This window comes from Pteropus alecto, unplaced genomic scaffold (genome assembly GCF_000325575.1).
Source record: "Pteropus alecto unplaced genomic scaffold, ASM32557v1 scaffold10, whole genome shotgun sequence".
In the NCBI taxonomy this organism is placed as follows: Eukaryota; Metazoa; Chordata; class Mammalia; order Chiroptera; family Pteropodidae; genus Pteropus; species Pteropus alecto.
The window spans coordinates 9,885,577-9,900,699 of record NW_006431210.1 but is presented as its reverse complement, the minus strand read 5'-3'; the positions used below and the strand labels follow the sequence as shown (position 1 = coordinate 9,900,699).

The window sequence follows — 15,123 nt, the reverse complement described above, 5'->3', positions numbered from 1 at the left end:
CCCAGAATTTGCTGCCCCAGGAGGTCCGCGTCGCCGCTGACCCTTTCTGGGGGCTGGGCTTCCCTGCAGCTGCCCGAGTGCCCTGGCGGGCCCTGGGGTCGGGGTCGCCCCCCTGCCTGCCGCGGTCCCCGGCATCACGCCTGATTTCTAACTCTCCGTCCGCGCGAAGGGAAGGTGTTACTCCCATTGTATGAGAAATTAAATTAGGCTGCTGTCCTTCTGCTTCGGGTGCTCGGGGTGCCTTCTTCTCCTTCCCAGACGCTGCATAGCCTCGTTTCTGTCCTCAGGCAGTCACCCCAGGGAACAGTGTCAGGCCGGTGGAGGGCGTAGCATTTTTATGGCTTTTTTTTTTTTTCCCTCTTCCTCCTTGACCCGAACCAAAGCGCGGGTATAACAGGCACTTGCTAGGAGTGTCAGGGTAAATGCTTGACTAATAAGGGATGTTATTCACACCCAGATTGTTAAGTTATATAGTCCAGTCAGGCCTGCTTCTCTTGCCTGTGGATATACAGCAAGAAGCAAGAGGACCTAAGGAAGCCCACCTCTTATTTACGGGAGAAGTTCAAGTGTGCTCTACTTTTTCAATTAAATTAATTTTATTTTACCACGAGAGATACAAATATCAAGCTGCTGAGATACAGCTAAGGAAATATTGTATACTAAAGTTTAGTTTGTAGCTCATTTTCTTTTGAGTTTCCATTTAATGACTCAGCATTTCTGCCGTAAACAGAAAAACTGTAGAGTAAGTTAATCGACTAAAAGATATATGGAAGGATAGCAAAATGCCCATTAATTTTTTATGTTAACACAATGGGAAGAGAATGTGGATGCACTAGTGGCATTAGATGGAGAGCTGGGTATCGATGGATGAGTTCTTAATGTTTAAAATAACATTTTTTTCAAGATAACATTTTATTTGGGGGATAAATCTGTTTTGCAGAATGCGAAGTCTTGCAGATAAGAGTTGGCAGGGACTTGAGGTTTGCTGTGGTTTGAAAGTCTGCAGAATTAACCCTGTTTTACCAACATCCTGTTCTGTTTAACAAATATAGAGATGATGACATAATATTATACTCATGTAGAATAAGAATTTGGAAAGTGTGATTCATTTAGGAAGTTAGGTCACGACTTTGTGAATCATTGATATGGAGCTTAAGATTGAAGTAGAGGAAAGCTAAAAGTTTGTTACAGCCTGTTTAATTGGATGCCTTCACTCATTTTATAGGAGTGTTGTATTGTACTTGGTTAAGTTTGTTGCTGTATATTTATTGTCATGAAGTATAGTAAGGAAATAAAAACTGAACTTCTGTAGAATGTTTGAATTTAGAATTGTTTGTTGGTTCCTAGGTGGATTGTTGTGATTTTTATGCATATTTTCCCCAAGAACGGAAGATGAAGGGGTCTGGAAATAAACGTCATTGAAAAGGAGAGCTGTCATCTTTAAGGGAAAAGTTCACTGAAAGAATCTGCAGTATTCAAAATAGTCTTTTGAGTGAAAGGTCTCACCTATTTTGCTGAATCTATCTTTTAAAATGTGGAATGAGATGATGTATACTGAGTTCTACTTAAGTTCTGATATAGAAGAACGTGTGTATCAAAGTTATTATTGGAATGAATTCATTTCAAACTAGAAATAACTTCTTATTGATGAAATGTAACTTGATCATTTTGGCCTTTAAAGTGTTGTTAAGCAAAATGACTTTGAATCATAAGAGTTCTTGATACTCTTAGCCTTTTTTCTTTTTCTTTCTTGAATTCAGCATATTTTACCTTCATTTTCATTTACAAAGAACTTTAACTAGTTATCAGTTATAATGTAATGGTAAGTTTACCCTGTTGGTCTTGCTTACCAAATTCCTTTAATTCTTAGACTAAATTTTGGCATTTTGTTTTCTCGGATATCTTATGTGCAGAGTGTTCTCTAATGCTGCTTTTGATTTTTGTCCAGCTAATAGTGACATAAGAGTTTTAGTTCCCCGTGAATAGAGATTCCCTTTTGGAAAATCCCTTGTGGAAACCACCGTCACTGACAGTCTTGATAGGTAGATATGCTAGAGAAGCCTTCCAAGGTCAGGATTTAAGCATCTCCATAATGAAAGAAAAAAGTGATAGGGAGAATATATTTAGCAAAGTAGATTTTTTTTTCTCTCTCAAAACAAAAACAGATCTTTACTAGATAGAAATAAGAGGGAGGGAGCAGTTTCTTGCAAAGCTCTTTGTGAATTGTTTATTTACTCTGCTCCTAGTGTGAAAAGGGACAGAATTGATGAAAGGAAAAAAAAAAAATTCTCACTGGAGTGTGCTGGAAATGTTGATGAGGATCACTTAAGAGGAAATAAAATTCTTCTGTCCTCACCGTAAGATCATTGTACCTACAAAATAGAGGCCCTTTCATAGCCTTTTCCTCTTTGGAAGTTGCTTTCTCTGTGGTGAATCTGAGTAGAGAGATGGTCCTTTAACCGGGAAAATGTACTACCTTGTCCAGTTTGCAAATAAAGGATAGACTTTATACCATCATTCAAAACTCAACTTTTAAACTTCAGAAGGGAGGAATTGAACAAAATTACTCTATGAGTAAAATAACTTTGCCTTTTCTTCGTTTTCCCCTTTAAGATAATTGATAAGACATCTTTTTTTTGTTGTTGCACATTGTACTTCCACTTTTGAAGCTTTTTGGCCTACAGCAAGTTGGGCCAGACTTAAAGGAATCAAACAATGAGCTAAAAACAGGGTTTATCATATGTTATACTTTTTCATTTGGCCTATTATTTCTTTATTTTGGTGGGGAGACAGAATTCTTGGAGAAACTGAGGTTTGCTTTGTATATATGCTTTTGTTTTGGTCCAGTGGTAGGGATGGCGATAGATAAAAGTGGAAATGGTTAAGAAGAGGGAAGAAATGGCGTATATGAAAGGAGAGTGCTCACTTCATGGGTTCAGTATATGTTTACAGGACTTTTTAAAATTGATAAAACATTTGAAAATGAATGTTATATGGTGAAAAAGGAGTCTCCTTTCCACAATAAACTTATATTTATATTCTTTCCTCACTCCTCCATCCCTAATCCAAGCAACCACTATTAATGGTTTCTGGTGTGTCCCTCTCCACACGTTTAGGAGTACCTTTCATTTTTACCCTTGATCTGTCTTAGAGATCTTTCTGTATTAGCACGTATGTTCATCTGCCTAGTGGAGATGAACGATAATTTATCCATTTTCCATAATTTACTTTACCAATTCCTTTTAATAGACATTGAGGTTGTTTTTAGCTTTCTACAAGCTCTCCTACATCGAACAACTCATATATAAGCCTTTGCCCTACTCCATAAGTATGTATATGGAATTTATTTCTGAAAGTGTGATTGTAAGCTTGGGATTTAAGTTGTGAAAATCTAGAACTTTGTTTCAATTCCATATTGGGCTTTATTTTATAACAAGTTAACTTTTTTCTTAACGGCATAAGGAGAAAGGAGCTCTTAAGTACTTTGTATTCTTTATCTTCCTCTTCATTTAAAAAAAAAACCGCAACTGTATTTTATAAGGCAATTTAAAATATTTTAGAGAGACACATAATTTTATTTGTACTGGTAAGGGTTAAAATACTGTATAGCTTGAAGAGTGGTGCTGTTGTAGACAAACCACTTCATTTATATTTTGGTAATAGTTAAATGAATATCTTTTGTAGTAAGTTGATAGTTTTAGGATTTTATGACCAATATCAATGAAAAACATTATGTATAGTTAACTTCTTGTCCTGCCGCAATCTGCTACTATATTATTAGTCATGGGAAATAAATAATCTACCTCTTTTTCCTTTATCTTCCATATCCTAGTCTATTTATAATAAAATAAACCTCTGTGGAGTTTGAAATACAAAAATCCTTTTGCAAGCCAGAGTGCTACTGATGGATTAATTTCCCAAGGCAGGAGATGGGTACAGATCGAGTCTTTAGTCTGCAGAGCGTTTGTGAGCAGAATAAGGGAGGTTTAAATTTTAAATTTTTGTGTTATACGGCTCACTCTTGACCAGGAGGAGGTTCAAGAATCTTTGTCCTTTTAAAATGAGAGAGACTAGAGAAAAAAAAAGTGCTGAGGGGCTAACGTGTTATGATGAAATTGGAACTTGTGAGTGGCAGTTTCCCTGGCTGGTGCCCAGGGTCTATTTTGAGGCCTTGTCAAAGCTCGCCTGACAGAACCTACCACATAACTAATCTGTCCTGGCCCCACCGCGAGTCAAGAAGGTCTGAGGTTTGGGAAAAGTGGCAACCACAGAAGAGGGAGCTTATAAAGGACATTTGCTTTCAGAAGATCAAGGCCCAGTTTTGGGGTGAAAATCAGCTTAGCATGTATATCCTAGGATCCAGTGTTTTGTCTTCCTTTTTAAAGGAAAGACTATGATTAAGGAAAACTAATGAAAGTATTTTAGAAAAATGTGCACAATGAGGAGCACAGAATTGTACCAATATTGATGTTATGTTCTGGTTCTTCGAGTGTTTGCCAAGAATCAGCTGCATGTTTTACAACATGAGAAAAACATTACAGTTACTGGCATAGGGAGGCCATGCCCTAGTTAAAATACTCTAATTCAATTAGAGACCTTCACACTTATCATTGGGACCAAAAGGACACTGGGAATGATGGGCTGTTTTACAGAATTATTTTGAGTTCATACAGAGAAATTAGCTTCTTTCCAAGTTCTCATTTTCTTCTTCCCATAGAACTGTTAACAGTATTGTGTATAATTTCATGAAGTTATGTCTTTATACTCTTGGTTATTAGTAGATGCTGTCTCCCTGCTTTCCTGTACCATGTGCTTTCTTATGAAAACCGTGGTGTTTTCTATGCTTAGTGAATGAAGCATTTGAGTTTAAAGTTCTTTAACTCATTTCACTTCTTAGGAAAGCTGTTTAAGAGCAGAGCTCCACCCTTTGGACCAAGGTTCATGTCACCATAATTAACCAAAGGCTATATTACAGTCAAGGTTGTTTGAAGAATTCAGTATGTAGATTTAATTTATAGATACAAAGCTAAATTTCCTGTGACTCCTGGAAATTTAGCTTTTCCCCTGCCCTGAGAAATTTGGATTGTTAGCATTCGATGATGATGATGTATTTAGTATTCAGTGTGAGGAGAAAAAAATAAACCAGAGAATTTTTCTTTCTTCTCTTTTCCTATTATCTGGTTTATTCCTGTTATCTCCCTTCCCTATCTCAGCCTTCCACTCCTTCTCCTCCTCCTCCTCAAAAAAAAAAAAAAAAAAAAAGAGAGAAGTGAAGTTAGAACAAAGCAGGTGAGAGTGGAAAAGAGGTAGAGAAAGCCTTGGACTACAAATGCATAAGAGGGTGTTTTATTTTCTCAGAAATGGTATATTAAAACCCTTACTTAATAATCATACTTAATCTTTGTCTATTTTCACTTTGAGCCCGTATGTCTTAGTTTTCCTTTATTATGAACAGCAAAATTTTAACTAGTTTTGATATGACATATCTTTAATGCTTTAGGAAGCAATTTTTCAGTTACTTGATCTGATCATTTTGTTATTCTTTCAACATCCCTCACTTTCCTAAGTAGAAACGTTTTAACAGCTGGGAGCAAACTTTTGGCTGTTTTCTAAGTATAGTATACTATATGCAGAGGATTAGGATGTTAAAATATTTATTTCCCTGTTAAATAACTTAAATCATAACAACAGAAAGTACAATTAATAAGCATACATGTTGTTGCTATTAAAAATTAAAAGTATTTCAGTTATGTGACCCAAAGATTATAAGACTAAAGATAGAAAGAAAAAAATTCAATTTTAGATTAGATGTTTCTTCCTCTGTCATGGATATTGGTATATTGGAAATGAGAGGGTCACTGTCCTTCTGTCTTTTTAAACTCACCGTTTGCTGTCCATCCAGAGTTTTTAAAAATTGTGGTAAAATACACATAACATAAAATGTACTACTTTAGCCATTTGTAATGTATAATTTTGTGGCATTAGGTACATCCACTGTTGTGCAACTGTCACCACCATCCATCTCCAGAACTTTTTCATCATCCCAAATTGAAACTCTGTGCCCATTACAATAACTCCTCATTCCCCACTATTCTACTTTCTGTCTCTATGAATTTGACCACTCTAGGTACCTCATATCAGTGGGATCATATAATATTTCTTTCTGTGTCTGGCTTATTTCACTTAGCACATTGTCCTCAAGGTTCATCCATGTTGTAGCATATATGAGAATTTCACTCCTTTTAAGGCTAAATAATATTCCACTATATGTATATACCATGTTTTGTTTATCCTTATATGTTGATGGACACTTGATTTGCTTTCACTTTTTAGCTATTGTGAATAATGCTGTTATGAACACAAGTGTATAAATAACTATTCAAGTTTCTGCTTTCATTTCTTTTGGGTATATGCCCATAAATGGAAATATTAGATCATAGAGCAATTCTGTTTAATTTTTTGAGGAAGTCGTCATACCGTTTTCCACAACAGCTGCACCATTTTACAGTCCTACCAGCAGTGAACAAGGGTTCCAATTTCTCTCCATCTTTTTTTTTTTTTTTAATGCCAACAGCACCTGGTCTTCCTAGGTGGTCTCTCATCCAAGTACTAACCAGGCCCAACCCTGCTTAGCTTCTGAAATCAGACGGGATTGGGCATGTTCAGGGTCTCTACATCTTTGACACCCTTATTTTCTTTCTTTCTTTTTTTAATAACAGCCATTCTAGTGGCTTTGATCCTTGTTTCCTTAATAATTAGTGATTTGAACATCCTTTTGTGTGCTTAGTGGCCATTTGTATATCTTCTTTGGAGAAATATCTATTCAACCCCTTTGCCCATTTTTGAATTGGGTCGTTTGTTTTATTGCTCAGTTTTAGGGGTTCTCTATATAGTCTAGATATTAATCTCTTATCAGATACATGATTTGCAAATATTTTCTCCTGTGGGTTGCTTTTTTATTGCTGATAGTGTCCTGGGATGCACAAAACTTTAATTTTTTTAAAAGTTTTTTAAAATTGTTTATTGAGGTAACATTGATTAATACAATTATATAATTTTCAGGTGTACATTATAATTTGACATCTGTGTATTCTATTGTGTGTTTACCACCCAAAGTCCAGTTTCCTTCAGCTACCATATATTTGATCCCCTTTACCCACTTCACCCTTCCCCTACCCCTTTATATTTGACCCCTCCGTGAGTCTCTGTTTGTTTGTCCTTTTCATTTGTTGCTTTTAGGTTTATATCGCACATGTAAGTGATATCATGTGATTTTCAACTTTTTCTGTCTGGCTTATTTCGCTTAGCATGATTATCTCGAAGTCCATCTATGTTGTTGCAAATGGTAATATTTCATTTCTTCTTATGGCTGAGTAATATTCCATTGTATATAAGTACCACAGCTTCTTTATCCAATCATCTACTGTAAGACACTTCGATTGCTTTCATGTCCTGGCCACCGTGAGTAATGCTGCTCTGAACATCGGTGTGCAAATATCTTTTCGGATAAGGATTTTCAAGTCTTTGGGGTAAATAACCAGTAGAGGGATTGCTGGATCATATGGTAGATCAATTCTTATTTTTTTGAGGAACCTCCATACTGTTTTCCATAGAGGCTATACCAGTTTGCAGTCCCACCGGCAATGTATGAGGGTACAAAACTGTAATTTTGATGAAGTTTTTTTTCTTTTGTTGCCTGGGCTTTTGGTGCCATATCCAAGAAATCATCACCAAATCCAATGAAGCTTTTTGCATATGTTTTTTTTTTCTAAGAGTTTTATAGTTTTAGCACTTACATTTATTTCTTTGATTCACTATGAATTAGTTTTTGTATATGATGTAAGATAAGGTCCAACTTATCCTGAATGTGGATATCTATTTTTCCCAGCACTATTTGTTGAAAAGACTGTCCATTCCCCCATTGGATCTTGGCAATCTTGTTGAAAATCACTTGACTATATATGCCAGCGTTTATTTTTGTACTCTCTATCATATTCTTTATGTCTTTATGCTAGTAACACACTGTTTGTTTACTGTTGCTTTCTAGTAAGTTTTGAAATCAGGAAGTATGATACCTCCAACTTCATACTTTTTCAAGATTGTTTTGTTTATTTGAAGTCCCTTGAGATTCCATATGAACTTTAATTTTAGGTTGAGTTTTTCTACAAAAAATGTGATTGGGATTTGATAGAGATTGCATTGACTGTAGATTTCTTTGGGTGATATTGGCATTTTAACAATATAAATCTTCTAATCCATGAACATTGGGTGGCTTTTCATTTATTTCAATCTCCTTTAATTTCTTTCAGCACCATTTTATAGTTTTTAGTATACAGATCTTTTGCCTCTTTGGCTGAATTTATTCCTTAGTATTTTATTCCTTTTGATGCTATTGTAAATGGAATTGTTTTCTTAATTTCCTTTTTGGATTGTTTATTGTTAGTGTATAGAAATGCAATTGAGTTTTTTTTTTTTTTTTGAATTGATTTTGCATCCTACAGCTTTGCTAAATTTATTCATCCGACATTTTAAAAAGCTATTGTATTCTTTTTTTATTGTTGTGTAACAAATTACACAAATTTAGCAGCTTAACACATATTTATTATCCCTGAGTTTCTGTGGGGTGGGTCTCTGAGTATGACTTAGCTAGGTCTGTTGCTCAGGGTCTCATCGAGGATGCAATCGAGTTGTTGGCTGGGCTGAATTCTCATCTGGAGATACAACTGATAAAAATCTGCTTCCAAACTCATTAAGATTTTTGGCAGAATTAATTTCTTTGTGGTTTTAAGACTGAGGCTTCTTGCTTACTAGAGATTACTTGGTCAAGCTCTTGAAGGCTGCTTTCAGCTCTTAGAGGCAACCTGAAGTTTCTGGCCTCATGGTGTTTCTCCGATATGACCACTTCATCAAACCATCAAGGAAAGTCTGGAAGACCTGTGCTAGCTAGACAGTATTGTATAATGTAACATAATCATGGAATGACATCTCATAACTTTTGTCATATTCTTTTGGTTAGAAGCAAGTCACAAGTCCTGCCCACATTCTTGGGGAGGGAGGTGTTTACACAAAGGTGTGCACAGAAGAAGGGAGGATACTGAAGTCCTGCAACATTCCAGTTTTATAATTTTAAATCACTAAGTTGGTATTTTTATTGTAACTAAATATTGTTTACTGCTTAGACAAGTATTGTATCATGATTGTTTCCTTTCTTTTTTAAGTTTCAGTTTTTCCAATGGGTAAAGAGTTACTTTATTTGTTTTTTTTTTTTTTAATTGGTTTTTGGCTTAATTTTCTATTCACTCTATTTTCCCCAAATGCTCCAACAGATTTTTCAAGTGTTTGTTTTATCTATCTAATGTATTTTAGGCAAATACGAAATAATACAGTTTCAGGAAGAATAATAAAATGAGCACCTATGGTCTTACTACTTGGGTCAAGAAATGGATCATTACAATTATCCTAGAAGTTCCCTGTATATATCCTTTAGTGGCACCCCTTCCTCTCCAGGTGATCACAATCCCATTTTACGTATTAATCATCCATTGGGACCAACCCCCCAACCCTGCAATCCATCCCACCTTCCATATGTGTTTCTAATCCATATGCTGTTTAATTTTGAAAATCTGAATAGCTCTACCACCTTTTTGTGTTTATCAGTCAGATTGGCTAAACTACTTTAACAAACAACCCCCAACTTTCAGTGGTTTAACACAAAATTTATGTCTCATTCATATCTCTGTCTGCTGTTAGAAATAGTGGCAAAGGAATAATTTGTTGCGCACAGTCATCCAGGCCCCTTCTATTTAGTGACTCTGCCATCCCCTGTGGCCTCAGAGACATTCACTGAGTTCTCTGCATCTGGCTGGCAGATTTGAGGGCAAAGACCTCAGTGATAGATTATGTGGAAAATTTGATGGGCCAGGCTTGGACATGGCATACATCACTTTTGCCCACATTCCATTGGCTAGAACTCAAATGGCTGCATGTAATGGCAAGGAAGTCTGTAAAATGTAGCATAGCTGTGGGCAGAAAAGGGAAATGGCTTGGTGAACAATAAGCCAGTCTCTGCCATAGTATGTCTTCCTAAGCCCTATCTTGTTTGGTTTTGAAAAACTGAATAGCAAGCATAAACCTAGCTGTGAAAGGATATGTCCATGTTGCCACTATTATATTCAGGCTCCCAGGAGAAGATAAGCTGAACAGAATCTTCCTTGAGCCCTTACTGGTAAGTCACTGGGAAAGTTTGTTAGTCCTGGGAAACCTTAAGACCAAAATCAGGGCATCAGGCAGAGCTGAAGTCTTTACAAGGTACTAATCTAGAAGTGTGGTTGGGGGAGTATGCTTCTCTATATGTTTTTGCTTCTATACTCATCATGCTCTAGCTCTCAAGAATAGGTAAAAGCAAAACACTTTTGTGGTGTGAAATAAGTCCTCAGCCAGTCTAGGCACCAGGGAAAGGGACAGCAAGAACTTCATCAACATTATGTCAAGGCAAACTAAATTCAGACAAAAACCTGGACAAGGCTCACCTCATATTAAAAAATCACAAAGGCTGTGAAGATTTTAGTGATGACAGTCTTCCAGTATGTTTCTCGAATCACATTGCTTCGATCTGTAGCTTTCTTCCTGGAATATCTATCTTGCCCTCTGGCCCTCTTCTCTGTGGGATTTATTTTCTGAACGCTAAGCTTCCTTTCTTGATTTTCTCTTTTATTGGATGAAGTATGTCTTCTAGTAGCTGATTGACAAAGGGGTTAAAAGGAGTAAATTTTTAAGACCATATCTGAAAATGTCTTCAGTTATCAAGTATTATGAGAACAGAGTGGTTTGGACATAGGCTGCTTAAAGATTGTCTATAATTTTCCTTCAGAAGTTTGAAGGAATCGCTCTATGATCTTGTTTCCAGAATTACTTTTGGAAATCTGAAGCCATTCTAGTTGTTAATCCTTTATACATGACCTGATTTTCCCACCCATGGAAGCTTTAAAATCATCCTTGTCCCCACTGTTTGAAATTCATGATAATTCATGATAAATTATGATAATTCACTATAAATACCTTGGTGTAAACTAAAGACTTATATTGAGCATTCTGTGGTTTCTTTGACTCTGGCAACTTAGTCGTTAACTTCTGGAAAGTTATTTTATTAATGGTATCTTCTCTCTGTTTCTCTGGAATGTGTGTATGTGGGGGGTGGGGGTGAGGGTGGAGGACGAGCAGGCATGGGAATGGAGAGGGTCAGTTTCTCTTTAATTTTTTAAAAAGGAGCCACCAGTGTTGGTATTAGGTATTTTATGAGCAGAAGTACATGTATCTAAAGGGGGAACTCATTGCATGTGTCTTTAGATTGTATTGGCACTTGGATTAGCGTCTCCGACAGCTGTGTTTTCAGCTGTGCTCTTTTCTCTACTCCTTCTCTCATGAACATTGTACTTATATTGCATTTTATCTTGTTGACTTTTATCTTTTATGGGCCTGACTGGTATCTTGCCTACCATTTCAGGGCATTACTTTGCCTTTCTATTTAAGATAGGTTTAGGCTACCTGAACCTGACCAATAAACACGGCTCAAGAAAGGGAAAATGTTGGCTTCTTCCTTTCTGCTACAGAAGTATCTCATGTCACTACTATTTTTTTTTCCTAATGATTGAGCTACATGGGTGGAAGGAATGATAGAAGTCTTCAAGAAAACCTGAAAATTTCAAAGAATTTTGCTCTAATGATAAAAACTTGTGGACTTGAAAATTGGTGTTTTTTTCCCCAGGACTTAGGGGACATTAGTGTTTGCTTCTTTGTTCTAAATGGACCTGTTGATTTGAGTCAGATTTCTAATTTTAAAGATTAATTCAATGGTGTTCATTTATTTAAAATTAGCAATGTGTTTTTCATTTACTTAGAATTTTATTTTGTTTCTAAAAGTGATGGTTAATGTTAATCTGGTAGAAAATTATGGTTTTACCAAAGATGACTAACATAAATTTTTATAATCCTACTTTGTTTATTGAAAACCCCAAAACACTGTGGAACAAAATTGAGAAAATAATATTTTTCTATTGCAATTCCCAGTTCCTGTGCCTTTTATTCACCTAGTCATGTACCCTTCTCAACCATTTTTTTCCCAACACTTTTTTATAAAAATTTTCAAACATACAGAAAAGTTGAAAGTTCTACTGTGAACACTCATGTATCTACTACCTGGATTCTACTATTAATGTTTTATTATACTTTATCACCTATCTATCCTCTTTATCTATTCCTCTATCCATTATTTCACATTTTGGGAGATGCATTTCAAAATAAGCAGCAGATATCAGTACACTTCATTCCAGTTCAATATTAGTTTAGAGGTCTTTTCTTTTGAGGTAAAAATTACATAGAACGGTATGCATAGATCTTAAGTGTACCATTTAATGACCTCTATCTTCTTTTTCCTTCTAAGTCAAGTTTTCTAATAAGGGGACTAATACCCATTATAAGTCCACACTCCCAAACTTGTGTATTCATTTAAATTTTCAAAAATAGACTTTGAATACCACAAAGTATCTTAAAAATTTCTTTATTTTTGTTTTTATTGTGTGAATGCGCTGTATAGTATAATGATTATAGTTCAAGGCATTTTTATTTTTCCCAGATTGTTCTATGCTTTAGCAAAAATTCTTAATGTGGCTAATGATATCACATAATGCATGCTGGAAGAAATAACTTGAAGATATTTTTGTTACGTAAAAGTATGAAACTGTAAAGAAAAGCAAGGATTGCTCTTTTGTCAACTTTATTAGCTAAATATGTAAAAGAAGTAGTTAATTCAAGATACTTTAAACATTTATGAAGTGTTGTATAAGTTTATTAAGTGATTGCATTTGTCTTAACTCCTTTGAGCTTCACATTAACCATGTTAAATAGTCGAGATAGTTGTTTCTGCTCTATAGATGAAGAAACCAAAGCTTAGGCAGTAGGAAGGGCAATTGGTTGTGCAGTCAGTTGAACTCAGATTCTCTCACTTGAAATTTCATCCTATGGCAACAACTGCAGTCACACTAAGTCTTTAGTTCAGGTACCATTTAAGATACTGCAGTTTGCTTATGAATAACTACCCAGTGTTTTATTGTGCAGGCCAGTGTTAATTACAATTCCGATGGAAAGACCATGCCAATGTTTTCTGAGTTTTCCATGATGAAATACTTAGATATAAGGAAACTGCAACTATCAGTGTCCAGACAGAATTAAGTGTGCTGTATTTAGAATGTGACATGATGGCATTACATACACATTCTGTTCTCACAAAAGGGAACAATATCATGATTAAAGTGCCACTTAAGGTGGCAAAATGCCTGTTTTTTCAGAAATGTGTTATATTAGAAGCTCCTTGGGGAAGAGAAAGCCTTTTTGATATATCTGTCTATTTTGGAAGGTTTATATTCCACAACATTCTGAAGGTACTTCCCTTCTTTCCCTTAGGTAGACAAATACTTAATGGCGAAACCATCTGGAGAAAAATCAGTGTGACATTGCCTAGGTAAAGGACTTGACAAAAAAGCAGGCAGTTTTGTTCTTTTCAGTGGATGTAAAGGTTCAGCTCTTGGTTTAGTCAGTACCACTAAGGAAAAGCTGGAAGAGGAGAACATAGCTCCAGAAGAAAAGGGTTCTTTTCTAAATGTGACATGAGATAGAACCTGACTGAAAGTTCTATCAGGATCAGAAACTGGAAATAATCTATTTGAGTCTACGTCCTTATTTTTGTCATCTTGTTGAAAAGCACTTTTCCGTTGGATATGCCAGGAATCTTATTTCTTTTAAGGATTCTCTCTATCACTGATATAGAATGTTCTGGAATTATTAGAAGATCGTTTGCATAGGAGCTGAAAACCTTTAAGGATACCTGCCTGCAGAATACAAATTATATAATTCTTTCAAAAGCACTAGATTGTTTTTTTGAAATAAGTAATAGTTAATCTGCCTCTTGTACAGTTGAAAAAGGTGATAGGACCTGGCCTGTCAGTCAAGTAAACACGTAGGAACCTATAGATAGGATAAGGGAAAGGAAGACAGGACATTTTTCCCATTTCCTACTTAGCCTCTGCCTGTGTTCCTTTTCTTGTCATCTTTCTCTCAGGTTAGCCTGAAGCTTGTTGAAATAGTTTTGTTTTGAAGCATTTTTTAAGAAAAGATAATTCTTTATGTAAATCTGTGTGCTTGGAATATCCTGGCAGGTCTAAGGTCTAAGGGAGTGTTAGTTGAGAAAGAAGCAAAATAGATTCTGGGGAAAGAGGAGAAAGAAATATATTCAAAAGAGTGACACCAGCCGTGGCTTTAGATAGTGTGTCTCAGCTGTATTGCATATTGTACCTAATTTGTACCTAATTTCAGTGCAGTCCACTTGGGGGCCAGTTTATTCTTTGAGCCTTGGATGTGAATGTTTTTATTTTTTTAAAATGCATCTCTCTCCAATGCTGTTGAAATTTTAGAGAATCAAGAATGAAAAAAAAAAAATGCAACCGTCATCCTATCCTTCTAATGAAGCCACTGTTACATATACTTCCAGCCAAATCTTATTTCTTTTTTAAAAAATTATTTATCTTAATTAGTTTCAAGTATACAGTACATTGGTTACACATCTATATAGTTCATAAAACGATACGCCTAATTGCTCCCTCCCTCTCCCAACCCTCCACCTAGCCAATATATTAATGCTAACTGCATTCCCTATGCCATGCTTCCCATTCCCGTGACCGTCCATCAGCTACTAATTTGTACTTCTTTAACCCGTCACCCCATTCTCCCAGTCCCCCAAATCTCCTTCCCCTCTATCCGTCACCAAATTGTCCACTATATTTGTGAGTCTGTTTTTGATTAGTTTGTTCTTTTAATTCCTTAGATGCTGCATATAAGTGAAATCATATAGTGTTTATCTTTCTCTGTCTGACTTAAATACCTTCTAGGTCCATCAAAGCAATATCTTTTCCATCCCTTTCCTTTTAGTCTCTGTGTGTTTTTTAATCTGAAATGAGTCTTTTTTATTTATTCTTCTTAAAGAAGTCCCTCCAACATTTCCTGTAATACTGGCTTGGTGGTGATAAATTCCTTTAACTTATTTTTGTCCGGGAATCTCTTTATCTGTCCTTC

At 35.8% G+C, this 15,123-nt stretch overlaps 1 protein-coding gene across 1 annotated transcript in view; it reads left to right on the top strand.

Moving 5' to 3' along the window:
* The window catches only part of LRRFIP2 (LRR binding FLII interacting protein 2), a 103,958-nt gene that overhangs the window by 412 nt on the left and 88,423 nt on the right, over positions 1–15,123 (top strand). The window contains exon 2 of the mRNA XM_006905759.3: positions 5,143–5,149. The gene's annotated coding sequence lies outside the window, so the exon portion shown is untranslated. The remainder of the gene's footprint in view (positions 1–5,142; positions 5,150–15,123) is intronic.